Raw genomic sequence first — 13,560 nt, forward strand, 5'->3', positions numbered from 1 at the left:
TATGGTTCGTAATATTTCATAAATTTGATTCTAAAGCCTCTGCAACTCGCTGAATAATTAAAAGAAAATTCGTATGATGTTCTACGTTTAAAGCAAAAGACGTAGGTGATATGAAAAATAATAAGCTACGGCAAAATTAATACCGCATTTAAACGACGAAATTCTAAAATTATTCCAAATCTCTAAAAAACCTTAATTTTTCTATCACAAACATTCCAATAACTTTTTCAACCCCCATTATACTGGAATTTTATATAAAATACCGAGTATGCGTAAATTTTTTAAGGAAACCGTCAAATTAATTGTCTGTCAGTAGCCGAGGAGATTGAAGATTCCAGTAAATTGTATCTACTTCATAACTGACTTTATTGAACTAGTGTAAGTAGAAGAGTAAGTGTGAAGAGAGATAATGCGTATTTGTCAAGAGAGGCTAGACGATATCGTTGGCTGATTTTCTTGTTTACTGTAATCGTTGGTCTGACCAAGTGACACCCATAATGAAACTAGGTTTCGCGCTGATTTCGAGCTGAAAGTTTGAATAAGCTAATAAAATGTTAAACTCGGAATACGTCTGATAAAATTAACATAACATAAAATGAGAAAAGCGAGTAGAGAGATTGCATTGGTTCCTATTAAAAAATCGCGTGGAGTAATAAATAACAGGTTATGATGGCATCATCGTAAAAAATGAGAAATAAACATATACAAGGCGTTCCAGAAATAAATACCTAAAGTTTGTTTTACCAGTGGAAACCTTTAGAATTGTTTTTTAATACATAATATACATCATTAAAATTAAAGATGTTGCTCAAGTGTCCACCATAATTGCACTGATATACGTACTTTGTTATTAAAAAACAAAATTCAAAATCCCCTTTAGCACAACCCCTTCTTATGAATATTTTTTATTTTTGTTATTAAAATTCTATCTTTCTATCACTTTTTATTTTCTAATATATTCAGTCACAGCAATCACTCTCTCTCTGAATACTATCGAAGAAAGGAACTGTCTCTTAGATATACAAATTGTGTAACTGTACATTTAATTATTTATGACTCTATTTTAAATAGAAATATTTACTGGCCATTTTGTTGCATTAAAGTATCAGTATTCATAATAACGAAACAGACAATTCTTTCGACATTTGGTTTTACAACTACATGTAACGTAAGGAAGATTAAAAGTTGCCTGGTTTTTGTTTATAAATAAATGGTAAGTTCATCTCGGTAAAGCCCAGAATTAATGTCTACACCTAATATAACTCTACCGTTCCAAACTCTCGAAAACAGCATGACAATCTCCCACTGTTTATACACTTAATTTTTAGAAACCCTGTACAAATTCGAGAATCATCGTCCAGTTATGTTTATTGGAATTTTCGCGAACGCGGCACGTGTCGCGAGACTTATCGTCAAAGCGCAGAACGCATGTGTAAAACGATTAAATTCGAGCATACATCGAGAACACCAAAGATATTGTTTCTGAAGGCAAAACTTCGGCGATATCAACGCGAAAATATTCGCTCACTTCGCGTTCGGTCGAATCGCCAAATGAAATCGTTCGACTATCGTGCGAGTAATTAAAATTCCGCGATAACGAGTACCTAATTATTCGCGGCGATGATCCCCTCGGTCATAACCGAGCCGAAAAATGATGTCAGAGTATTATCTGGGTTAACGCGAAAGCAAGGTCTACCGAATCTAATGTTACAAAATGCACGGCTAATCGTTGCATCATCGGCTGCACGTGGAGAGCTTTCTTGATGTTGCAACTCGCGTCTCTCTCGTCGTTTTCCCTTTCCAGCTGGATCCGCTCTCCTCGATCCTTACGAGGCGTTTGGAATAGTGATTCGGGCTGGGATGATTTAAAAATGCAGGATGAAAGTACGCCTATACCACGATTTACATGGAAGATCGATTCCGAGGAATATCGTGTTCATCGTAATCGTGGTCTTGGTAGGGAAAATCATGTGAATCGAAAAAAAGGCGAATAATTTAGGCAATTATTTAATTATACGTATTTTAATGCAGATGAAAGTAAAATGTAAGTGGAATTTAAAAAAGTAGTAATCCATTCATGAAATAACAAACATACCTTGTATATTATTATAGATAGTAATTAATATATTTATACATAAATACAAATATAGGTAATTTTTATTTTAAATCATGAGCACGAATAAGTTTGCAAAGAAAACAAGTAAAAAGAACGTCATATTTATAGAAATCAAAACAGTAATCACGAAATAGATCATTAATACAGGTATAAAAATACAAATACAAATTTAGATAGATATTCATATAAATATATATATTTTTTATTTCTCTATTGAATCATGTCATATCTATAGAAAATAATAATCATGAAATATACATAAAATATAAATATGGAATACAACTACTTAATATACGACGATACAACTATACTTCATGATTTTTATTTCGGTTTCTATAAACACGACGTTCTTTTTACTCGTTTTCTCCTGTATCTTCTCGATGCTTAGGATTTAGAATAAAAATAAAATTAAACCTTCGTGGGAAGAACAGTGAAAATATCTAATAAATTATTCTCTACGGAACTCTCTGCAGAAGTTTTCGAGTTATAAAGAGTTACAGAGGTTTCACCGTAATTAATAAAAAAAGCGAAAGGAACACCAGGGCCAACCCAACATAATCGCCAAATGTTTCATTCACTGTTCGAATATTCGAATGGAGAAAAATGCGTAAAATCCCGCAGACCTCTCGCGGTGGCCGCCGCTTAAGAAACATTCGTTCAGAAAAAAAGCCTTTCTCTTTCGGCCCTGCTTCCTCGGTCTTTTCCTCTTCCGTGGACACAGCCGAGCCCCCCCTTGTCCCTTTCCCTGCCCGTCTCCTTTTCTCGTGACGCGGCTCAGCTCGAGCACGGTTAATGTCAATAACCGTTGCATTAGTTGCCGGTTCGCTTCTTTCTTTACCGCCGCGGCTGGCCGCTCATCTAGCACCGATTAAAAATGGTTAAAGCGTCGTTCGCGACGTCGGCAACGATCATGGACCGGCGACCGTTGTCTCGGTGTTGGTTTAGCCCCAGGCCAACCCCTACGTGGCCAGTTTTACGTGGCGTCGCGGCGTCACGCCCGGTGATTTGCTCGTCGGAGCAAAAGATGTTCCCAGTGGCTGCACCGTTGTCGCCTGCATCCTCTTTGTACACTTTGTTCACACCGTGAAGGCGAGGACGGCCACCGTCGTCGTAAGGTATAGCCATAGCGCCCCCCCCCAGGTGGGTGTCGACCGAGGAGCGTCCGTGAATCGTGACTAACGGCGTCGGTTGCTCTCTTTCTGTCCGTCGGGATGCCGTCGAAGGGTGGACCGGAGAACAGTGGTCCTGATTGAGATATTTGGTAACGTAGGGCTGAAAATTCATATAAAAATTTAATTCTTCGTATGAATCACATTTTTTTTTTTTTTTTTATTAAATTTTGTTAATTCCTTTATTTTCGAAGTTGATGGAAATTGAGGAAACAATATGAATTTATTAAATTATGATAGAATTGTAAAAATTTGATACAACTTTAATAAATTCATATCGTTTCCTAAATTTCCATCAACTTCGAAAATAGAGAAATTAACAAAATTTAAGAAAAAATGTGATTCATACGAAGACTTAAAGTTGTATATTCTGAATATAGCAGAAAATTATACCACCGAATTGTCTTTGTTGTTCCCGCTCCTATCTTTATCCGCCATTAATCCATCTACGCTAGATTTTCTCTCAATTTTATTTATTTATTTTCATATATTTTCCCACCCCTGCTAAATAATTCTCAACGTGTGTTAAATCGAAGTCTTAAATATCATTTATATTCACACTTTTTTCATCACCATCAAATTGTCTCTCCTCTTCTCTCTTTTATCTTTATCGTCCACTGATCAATGACAACTGGGTTGTCCCCAATTTTTCTTTCTTTATTTTCGTCTCTTTTCCAACTCTGCCAACTCGACTTCCTGTACTGTATCTTTACTTTATTCGTCTATCCATTATCTTATGGTCCGCGCGTATCGTTCGATTCCTTCTTAATTCCATAAAAAAAACTCAAGAAACGATAATTAAATAGTAATATTCCAATAATGATGTCCGAATGATAATATTCTAGTAATAATACTCTTTCCTTTTTAACCCAATAAACAAAACGCAAGTAACGATAATAGTAATATTCGAGTAGTAATACATTAACTTTATTCGTAGTATTAGAATACCTCTGAATTATTTGAGCATTGAATTATGGAAACAGTTCGAGCCCTACGTTAGAGCGAAGCGTTAACGGTTCGACCGAATTGTCACAGCTTAGTGAGAACCGAAGACCGTTTCGAAATTGTTGGACCATTCTATTAAAGTACAGTTATGCTAGCTTTGATTTTGTCGTTAGGAGTTAGGTTTTTGTTAGAGGCTGCCCGTCGACCACGTCACGCACTCTTTCCACCGTGAACGATTCGGCTTGAAAGTCGCAATAGGAATTCGAATTTTTCACAGAAATCGTACACGCTGTGTGTTCCAACTATTAAACTATCTCGAAATTGTTCTTCACTTTTGTGTCTCAGTTCGGTCATTTTTTTTTTTTTTTTTTTTTTTTTAAGATTTCTTATAGCGAGCACATTGTAAGCGTAGCTTCTAATATTTAAGTTTTCTGTTTTTCATTCGAGTTAAGAACATTTGTTTCGTTACCATATTTATTTAAATCTTACAGTGTCTTAGTTTCACTGATCTTGGGTCGATAATGTATGCTATTGAAAAATAAATTTTATTTTTCACGAAGTCAATGTTCTGTGTTCTAATTTCTTCAGTTTTTTTAGAATGACTCCATTCCAAGCAAAAGATTGATGAATTTATCTGTGTTTGTTTGACATAATTCTTTTTTTTTTTATAGAATTTTCTGTAATTTGTTACATATTTTAATATATACATAATGGCTGAATCGATATTATACGCGTGCTTCTGTTTAACACGATTGCTTTTCTTTTAATATTTTGCAAAAATTTGTTAAATATTATATCTATAACAACAACAGTATGGTTTTTCGACTCACACTCGTTTATAATCACACATCTTCCTAGAACACAGTGACTTTCTCCTAACGTTTTCAAGCGTTCAGCGTGTCCTTCTTTTGCTGTCGGCTTTCTCAGACCGTGGACCACCTAATTTCGTGGCATTCGAACACTCCATCAGAAACTGGAAGGTTATCAGGAATCCAGTCGTGTCGGTTTACATAGACTCATCGATCATTAACTTTAATATCATCGATCACTGCTTTATTCCGTTAAAATTTAGACCAACGACGAATTCTTTTCGGTAACGACTATCAAATAACAATCAATAAGAAACTTTTTGAATTTTGTGTTGCGGATGATCCCCACCACCATTGTTTTCAACACTGATTCACTTCAACATTCTATTTCACTGCGTGTTTCTAATTTTCCGTTACAAGACACGATCAGATGCACCTGTACCCGACGAAAATTCAAAGTTGGTTTTCTCGAAAACAAAGTCTCTCACATGTAAAATTTGTATTCTCTATATTTTCGACTTATTTGTTCACGTAGAATCACCCCCTTTTCGGTTGTACCACCAGTTACCGAACACCCTCTATAATTAAGACGTACGTATACGTCATCTTACGAAAACAAAACTAAAATTATTTGTCGAAATATCGATATATGTGATCTGAAAGTTACACGGGCCCCTTCGTGGTTAATAGACCAGAATTATAACTGTATCAAAGTAAATGCACAGAATGAATGTCTGCACCTAATAAAATAGATAAAGAAAAGTCGTAATTCGAGGTTCCAACGGAATTGACACGCCACGACGTTGAATTATAAACGAAAAGATTACAAGGTGCACAAACGTGGCGGTGTACGTCGCGACGTCCTCATCCTTTCCACTCTTCTTCCTTCCAAGACTACTTCAACCCCTTCGATGCAATTTCGCGCACGTGCCTCGTAAAAGTTTCATCGAATCGTGCACGCGCAACAAACGCCGGAAATACACGAGTACGGTGACTCCGCGTGGCTCTGTGAAACATTAATTCGTGGTTTCCGACTATTAATTCCGTATGCGGGATCGCCGCGACGCCGACGTCTGCGCGTCGACATCGAGTGCCTTCGTGTTCCCCGAATGTTCGACGCGGAGCCACGGAGTCGCTTCTTTGTCGGTACAGTTTCGTGACCGGCCGAGTTTGGGAGAGTTTTCGGGCAATTATCGTGGACACGATTCGATTAAATTATTTCGTACCGGTGTGCATTACGGGGATCTTTATTTTGGTTTTAATGATTTTTTAAATCTCGGGGTTACGCACCCCCTGGATACATTGCAAATAAAAAGAAATTCCTGCAAAATTAGAGCTCTTGATTTTAACATTAACGCGTGATTCAAACCTTCCATAGTTTTAAACGGAAAATACATGGTATTGTTTGAATCGATTTTCTTTTTTTATAATTCTGGTAAAAATTGATGAAGTGATTTGAAATTTGGAAGAGTTATTAGTTATGATGATAGGAACAAGTCGTAAAAATTTCAAATTTTTATCTGAATTATTTTTCTCGATATTATTGAATTTATATAAATATTTTCGCATGCAATTGAGAAAAGGAACTTTGAAACCAATCGTATAATTGATCACGGTAAAAGTAAATACAAATAAGTAGTTTAGTGTTGAAATGATTTCTAGAAGACACTTGCATGTATACAGTCTAGTGATAGTGTCCAGGAAGAATGAACGCATATGCAAATGAGTCAAGTTACCAAATATTATTAGCAGCTGCTACAGTATCGATCCTAAATTAGGTCCAATTTCCATCGAATTCTTGTTAGATTCGTGGTGCCTCCGAAATTGGGGTATTCTTTTCGTTTAGGTAGCTGTACGCATCGCGGATCACGTGCAAATCAGGGAGGTCCAAGAATACCTAACGCTGGTCGATTCAGGCCACGGGTTCTTGGAAGCGATTTGTTCTTCTCGGTTCTCGCAACGCGCGAGCCTCGAAACCGGGTTTAACCTTCCATCGTTGAAAATCATTGCACAATGCAGTAAGAGCCCGAAGTCCTTGCCTGGTACATAATGTCCTCGGCAGCAAAGTAGTAAACTCTCCTTTTCAACAGTACCTATACTTTTCACGATATTCTATACTCAAGGTAGCAGATTAATAATGAATAATGTATTTTCTCTACTGGATTTCTTTCAATTAACTGTTCTATTGTTTGTATTTTTATTGCAGTTGGCACAGTAGGAAGACATTATTACAACGATAACCATATTATTTTCCAATCGTTTTAAAAACTAGTAAAAATATAATTGAAACTATCCACGTCTCGAAGGGTTTATAAAATTCAGCTTCTTTTGGTCTGGAACATGCTTATTTAATTAATTGGCAGTGGTAATTATAATAATTAGTAACGTTTTCATAAAAACTACTAAAAATAATAATGTAAGAAATGCACTTGTCTTGACTTGAGATTTTTTTAAATCAAACTTCTTACAATCTGAACCAGGCTCGTTTAATTTGTATCAATTTATATTTTTCATTTATTTGTCGATAGTGGTACCATGAATTTTTGAACAACGTACAAACATGCAACTAAGAGACAAAAATAATAAAATTAGGTAACAGATGTACAGCTACGAGGAAAATTAATGAAAATGTCTAATATGGAAGACACACACGATCCAACATTTAATCTTGCACGAGTGCACACATCAAAAGTCCACAGAACCTGCATTTTTATCACAACAGTGTTGGAGTACATTATGATACGAGTAGGTTTACTACGTTGTAAATTTGTATAGTTCATCTAGCAGCTTTGCACGTACCTGTGTACTATGATTTTATTACTTCTTTCTTATTCTAGTATTATTTCTTCTTCTTAGCCACTCTAGTCTACCACTGTCGATTAATTGAATGGACATGTTCGTACTAAAAGAAGTTTGATTTCAAATTGAAGAATTCGTTAGATCCTTAGCCAAATAGCGTTCCGAGGCATAGTGGTTAAGAATCATCGAGTTACGGGTCAGACCGTTGGATGTTTTTTCAAGAGAGGATGCGAAAGGCTGGTCCCTATGTGTGTCATGGCCAAAGCGGCTCCCAGTATGTTTTAGAAACTGTTAGAAAAGTTTGGTCGACTCTCGCTCCCGCGCTGCAAATTATCGTCGGACGAGAAAAGATTTGTTTAACCCGCGCCTACTTTCATAACTTCCTCAAGCCGGTACATTTTTCTCAGATCCACGAAACTTTCTGCTACGATTCGACAAAAATTTCTACGTAGTCCAAAACCATCCTGTCGCATTGCACAAGAACAATATAATCTGCGTTAATATTAATTTTATTGAAATCCATATTCGTTTTATAATATTAACATGAGTATATCTATATTATTATACTAGCATAGGAAGAAGGATATAGGACAAGGAGAATGAAATCCATTTTAATATTAATCTTACGAAAATCAAGCCTCATATTTGTACAAGAAGAATAATCATATAAATATGAACTTTAATAAAATTCACATTTATTTTAATATTAATATGGCCAACTAATAAAGAATTCTTTTGAACAATTTTATATCCGATAACTAGGGATTAATTGCGCAGTTCGAACTTTTCACAAAGTGAAATCTAAATATTTAAATATCGTTACAAGTACTTGCAGATATTTCGAAGAAAAAGTAGTTGACAAACAATTATTTTTAAAATATTTATTGAAAATGCACACGCACATATTGCAATACGTAGTCGAATGAATGTATTGTAATTAAAAAAAAAAAAAAAATGGTAATCTTCTGTTGCGCTACAAAGAATTAATTTTAAAACGATATTTACGATTTTATCGATATCAGTCGGAAAATTAATCGTAATACAAGAATGAGGTGTTCGAGAACTGATCGATCAGCCTCTTGTCGAGATTGAAATTCGACGTAATCGTAAAAATTCTTGTTGACGAATGATTCAACGTTGTGCAGAGAGCCACGTGTACAACCACACAGATTGCAACGATTGCACGTATGTTCATCGGCGGAAGGGATCAGGTACTCCTGAGTGATGGAAGGAGCGTAATCACTCTATTTGTCAGTGATAACGCATAATAATCTCACAGTGTTTCAGTCACCTACATCTTCGCTACGATCCGAACCGTGAAATATTCGTGTATTTTTACTTTCCAACCCGTAGAGAAGGAACCCATTGCAATTATGATAATTTAGCGAAAATAAGTCATTTAACAAAATCGCTGAAAATGTTTTAAATTTCATTTACATTCAAACTTCTTTGATCACCATCAAATTGCCTTTCCTGTTCTCACCCCCCATATTTATCTTCTATTAATTCATCTGCACTGGACTCTCTCTCAATCTTATTTATTAATTTTTATCTTTTCTCTAAACCTGTCAAATAATTCTCAACGTATGTCCAGAAGTTTTCGTAACGTAGTCGGCTGCGTTAATTTTCTCTTATTCGCGCGCATGGTTGGGGCTGCACGTATCGTTTCTACGCACGCAATCAGGCGGCATACAGCCAACTCTCACGCACACGGGTTCTCAGTGTTAACCGTTAGAACGCCTGATAGGATGGAGAGTGGGTCTCGTGCAATGCCGAATTCGGGTCACGAAATATTTCATGATAACGCCGTCAGAGGGCCTGTCGTACCACCGAAGCTGATAAACGGTGTATATCTGACCGAAACGACACGCATGCTCGCTCCTTCCTCGTCGAGTCGACTGCGTAAGCTCCCCTGCATGTCGCATGCTTTCGATCGAAGATGGGCAAAACTCTTATCCCGATAAAAGTATTGTATAACGAATGAGAGATAAATAACCTTTGATGCGTCGCATGATCGATAAAAATAAAGCCATTTAATGGAAAGGGTCGCGTACTCCAAAATGATCTTTCAAGGACATCGACTGAGTACATAGTTTTCACTAGTAGTTGATGAAGAATAATTCAATTAGGATCAATATTTTTGTTCTCCAAGGTGTTTTGAAATTGTCTGAAAATGGTGAAATAATATTTGACGGTTGTATGTGTTTTTCTTTAGGATTTTTTGAACAAGTGGATTCTTTTTCCATTAAGATTACAACTACAGAAGTCAACGAACAACATATTTCTTTCTAAAGTCACTCAATTATTAACAATGTTCTTAAAAGCAAACCAATTTGTAAATATATTAAAAAGATTCTCTGTTACATGAATTGTCTCCAACGACGTGTGATAAAAACAGTGTTAGTAGATATCGCACAATATTTCTATTCGTTTAAAAAACAAAATTCTGGAAGGAAATCCCATTTGGAAAACACTTAATTTCCATGACTCTTTTACTCCTTATTTCCCTTGAATGACCTTATCTTTGCTAGGCATTAAATTCGATCTTCATTCAAAATAAAAAAAAAAGGGTTACTTCTCTTAAAAAATTACCGAGACTCTTGAACCACAAAAACTAGCTTCCCCTATGTAATTTTCAGCTCGACATAATTCTCACGACCTCGAGGATAACAGCGAGATTCAGGCATTCCCTTCAAGCCACCTTATCTGGCACACGAAATAATTCATATTAACGATCCCGCGATCTCGCAAAGAACAATTTTAATTTTTATTATTCGAGAGCCACGAGGACTATCACAAAACAACCGGGAGTACGTTTCGACCCTTCCGCAAGCTTTATTACTGTGCTTCTCGCTCTGACAAGTACGAATAAAACAGCGGACGAGCACCGCTAGCCTGACGCTACCCTCCTACGCACAATGCGTAACCCTATCTTCGCTGGAAATCCTCAACCCTCATTCCCGCCCTTCCTCCTGCAGTACCCTCCCTACGCGACGTCTCCCTTCCTGTATCTATCTCTTTCGCACGATCCCTCTCGTTTCTGCTCCATGATTTCCTACGCGCAGATGAGCGATGCTGTATATAGTGTCAAAAGTCTTCGTAAGAGACTGAAGGTAGACTGAAGGTTATCGCAATTTTTAGAATTTTAGGGGTCGAAAAAAACCGTTGTTCTCGTGAAAGTTCCTTTTCAAATAGAACAGACTTCCAATTGGGCCTTGTGAGAAATTCTATCAACAACTGTCGTAGGGTGGAGGTTATGACAATTTTTGGAATATTTAGGGTTGGGAAACCTTCCTGTTCTTGAGAAATTTAATTTTAGAATAAGACGGATTTCCAATGGGGGTTGTAAAAATTTCAAAAATTATAGTAGGGTGAAAGTTATCACAATTTTTAGAATTTCTAGGGTTGTGAGAACCTCTTGTTCTTCAGAATGTTAACTTTTAAATAGAACAGACTTCCAATTGGACTCATATAAATTTCTACCAACAACTGTGGTAGGGTGGAGGTTATGACAATTTTTGGAATATTTAGGGTTGGGAAACCTTCCTGTTCTTGAGAAATTTAATTTTAGAATAAGACGGATTTCCAATGGGGTTGTAAAAATTTCAAGAGTTATAGTAGGGTGAAAATTATCACAATTTTTAGAATTTCTAGGGTTGTGAGAACCTCTTGTCCTTCAGAATGTTAATTTTCAAACAGAACGGACTTCCAATTGGACTCATATAAATTTCTACCAACAACTGTGGTAGGGTGGAGGTTATTGCAATATTTACAATTGATTAATTGATCTCTCCCCTTTGACAGTTTTCTTTGAGGGCACTGATAATGCAGATACGTTTTCACAATGTGAGAACTTTTCAAGTTTTCCGGTTTAAAAAATACCGAAAAAAGAAATAAATTTGTTAAAGTTGTAGCCTCTAGAATAGCCTCTTAATTTTTCAAACCTGGCTATATTGCGGAAGGTTCGACGCGGAACCACGAGATAGCGCCAGCTGTTTGCGGGCCCTGCGCCTATGTTTTTTAGGGGCGCGGAGTGGGGAAAGATCGGACGGAATTGGGCGGCAGTCAAGCGTGGGTGCAAATTTACTGCAGCGGCCGCGATTCCGCAATGTCGGTCGAATTCGACGCATGTTCTTCGTGCGAGAGAGCACGTAACGGGAAGGGAGAGATACGCACACGACCTGCTCGAGAATTATCTGTATCAGAATGTCGCGTTATCGGGGCCGCGTTCGACGAGGATCAGGGCCAACGAAATCGAAACGAATTCATGAATTACATTCTCGCCGTTCAATTGCGTCGATAATTGGGCGTGATCGATGCGTTCCGTTTTTTTTATCGATAATCGTTACTACATCGTTGTATTTGTTGTTAACCTCTCTCTTTCAGCTTGCATCGATATAACAATATTTTTTTTGTATGCGAACTTATTTTTGTATGGTGATTCGAGTCGTTGAATGAAAGTAAATGAAATTGACTAAAACGACATGGAAACAAGTATTTTAATTTATACATGTATGAAATGATATGATTAATATTATTAATATCATGTAAATAATACGAAGAAACTTCAAAACTGCATCAGATGATTTAAAAAGAAAACGTACGAGAAATACAAAAAATAAGATTGCGCACGAAAAAGGCTAAGGTTTTAAGCTGAGATACAAGTAATTAATCAATTTAAAAATTTTCAATAATTTTATCTAGCTAATATTTAAAGTTTAATTTCTTCTAGTTCATACTAGTCGTCAACTTATTTTTCCTATACTGAATTAAATTATTCTTTATAAGATTATTTATCCAGTCATATAACACCAGCTATGGCGATATGCTAAAAAATGATATCAAAATATTATGCCGGATTTAATTATTCACAATTAAAATATAATCAAAACTGTAAATATCTTAATACTTTACCAACAGGTTTACAATCATTACATGAATTATGAAATGTTATATAAATATTAATTTTAAAACGTTTTCAATAGGCAAAATAAATAATGCTGATGCTATAGAAATAAAACTACATTATTTAATTTAATCATGCATCCAACTACTACAAATTGACAAAGTTTTAAATAAAAATAAACGAATAAATATTTCTAAATCAGGAAGCATGATAAACTTTACTGTAAAACCAGAAATTATCGAGGAATTTTGAAAACATTCCTTTGCGGCCACTCCGTTTCCGTATCGCGTTCCGGGGCGCCGAATTTCGTAGAGCCGTGCCTACCGCGACACGCACCAATCAATAAACGAATGCGTGCGCGCACAAACGAGCCAGAACGCGCGTGTGTGAGTGTCCAACGACCGTTGTGTGAGTGCACGTGCCGCCAAAAGTTCGTGAACGCGCAAGGTTCGCGTGCTCCGTGGACGTTTGTGTGCGCAGCAATGTGGAGAGGGCCAACGCGTAGATGAAACTTGCACATACACGCTCGAAATTGTGTGCGCGCTCGAGGAGAGCCGCGGAGAGGCCTTTGACGGTTCTGCGCCTTGCACAACCCACATTTCTTCTTTTTTTTTTTCAGAGGCAAATCCACCTCGCGGAATATTTTCGCTGCACCGCGGAAGGTCATTTCCGAAAATAATAAATTATCATTGTACAAACGAAGCCCGGGCGCGCGCGTGTAATTCGAAACTCCTTAATCTCGAGATATCTACGATTTCGCGTAATCTCTAACCTCGTGGATCTGTGACTTCCTGCCCGCGAACGGTTCCCATTCTG

The 13,560-nt window shown here is 36.8% G+C and overlaps 1 protein-coding gene across 7 annotated transcripts in view; it reads left to right on the top strand.

The window, feature by feature from the left end:
- LOC128890281 (zinc finger protein chinmo) overlaps positions 1–13,560 on the top strand; it is an 82,407-nt gene that overhangs the window by 54,562 nt on the left and 14,285 nt on the right. The window lies entirely within an intron of this gene.

Source organism: Hylaeus anthracinus, unplaced genomic scaffold (assembly GCF_026225885.1).
Source record: "Hylaeus anthracinus isolate JK02 unplaced genomic scaffold, UHH_iyHylAnth1.0_haploid 12000, whole genome shotgun sequence".
In the NCBI taxonomy this organism is placed as follows: domain Eukaryota; kingdom Metazoa; phylum Arthropoda; class Insecta; order Hymenoptera; family Colletidae; genus Hylaeus; species Hylaeus anthracinus.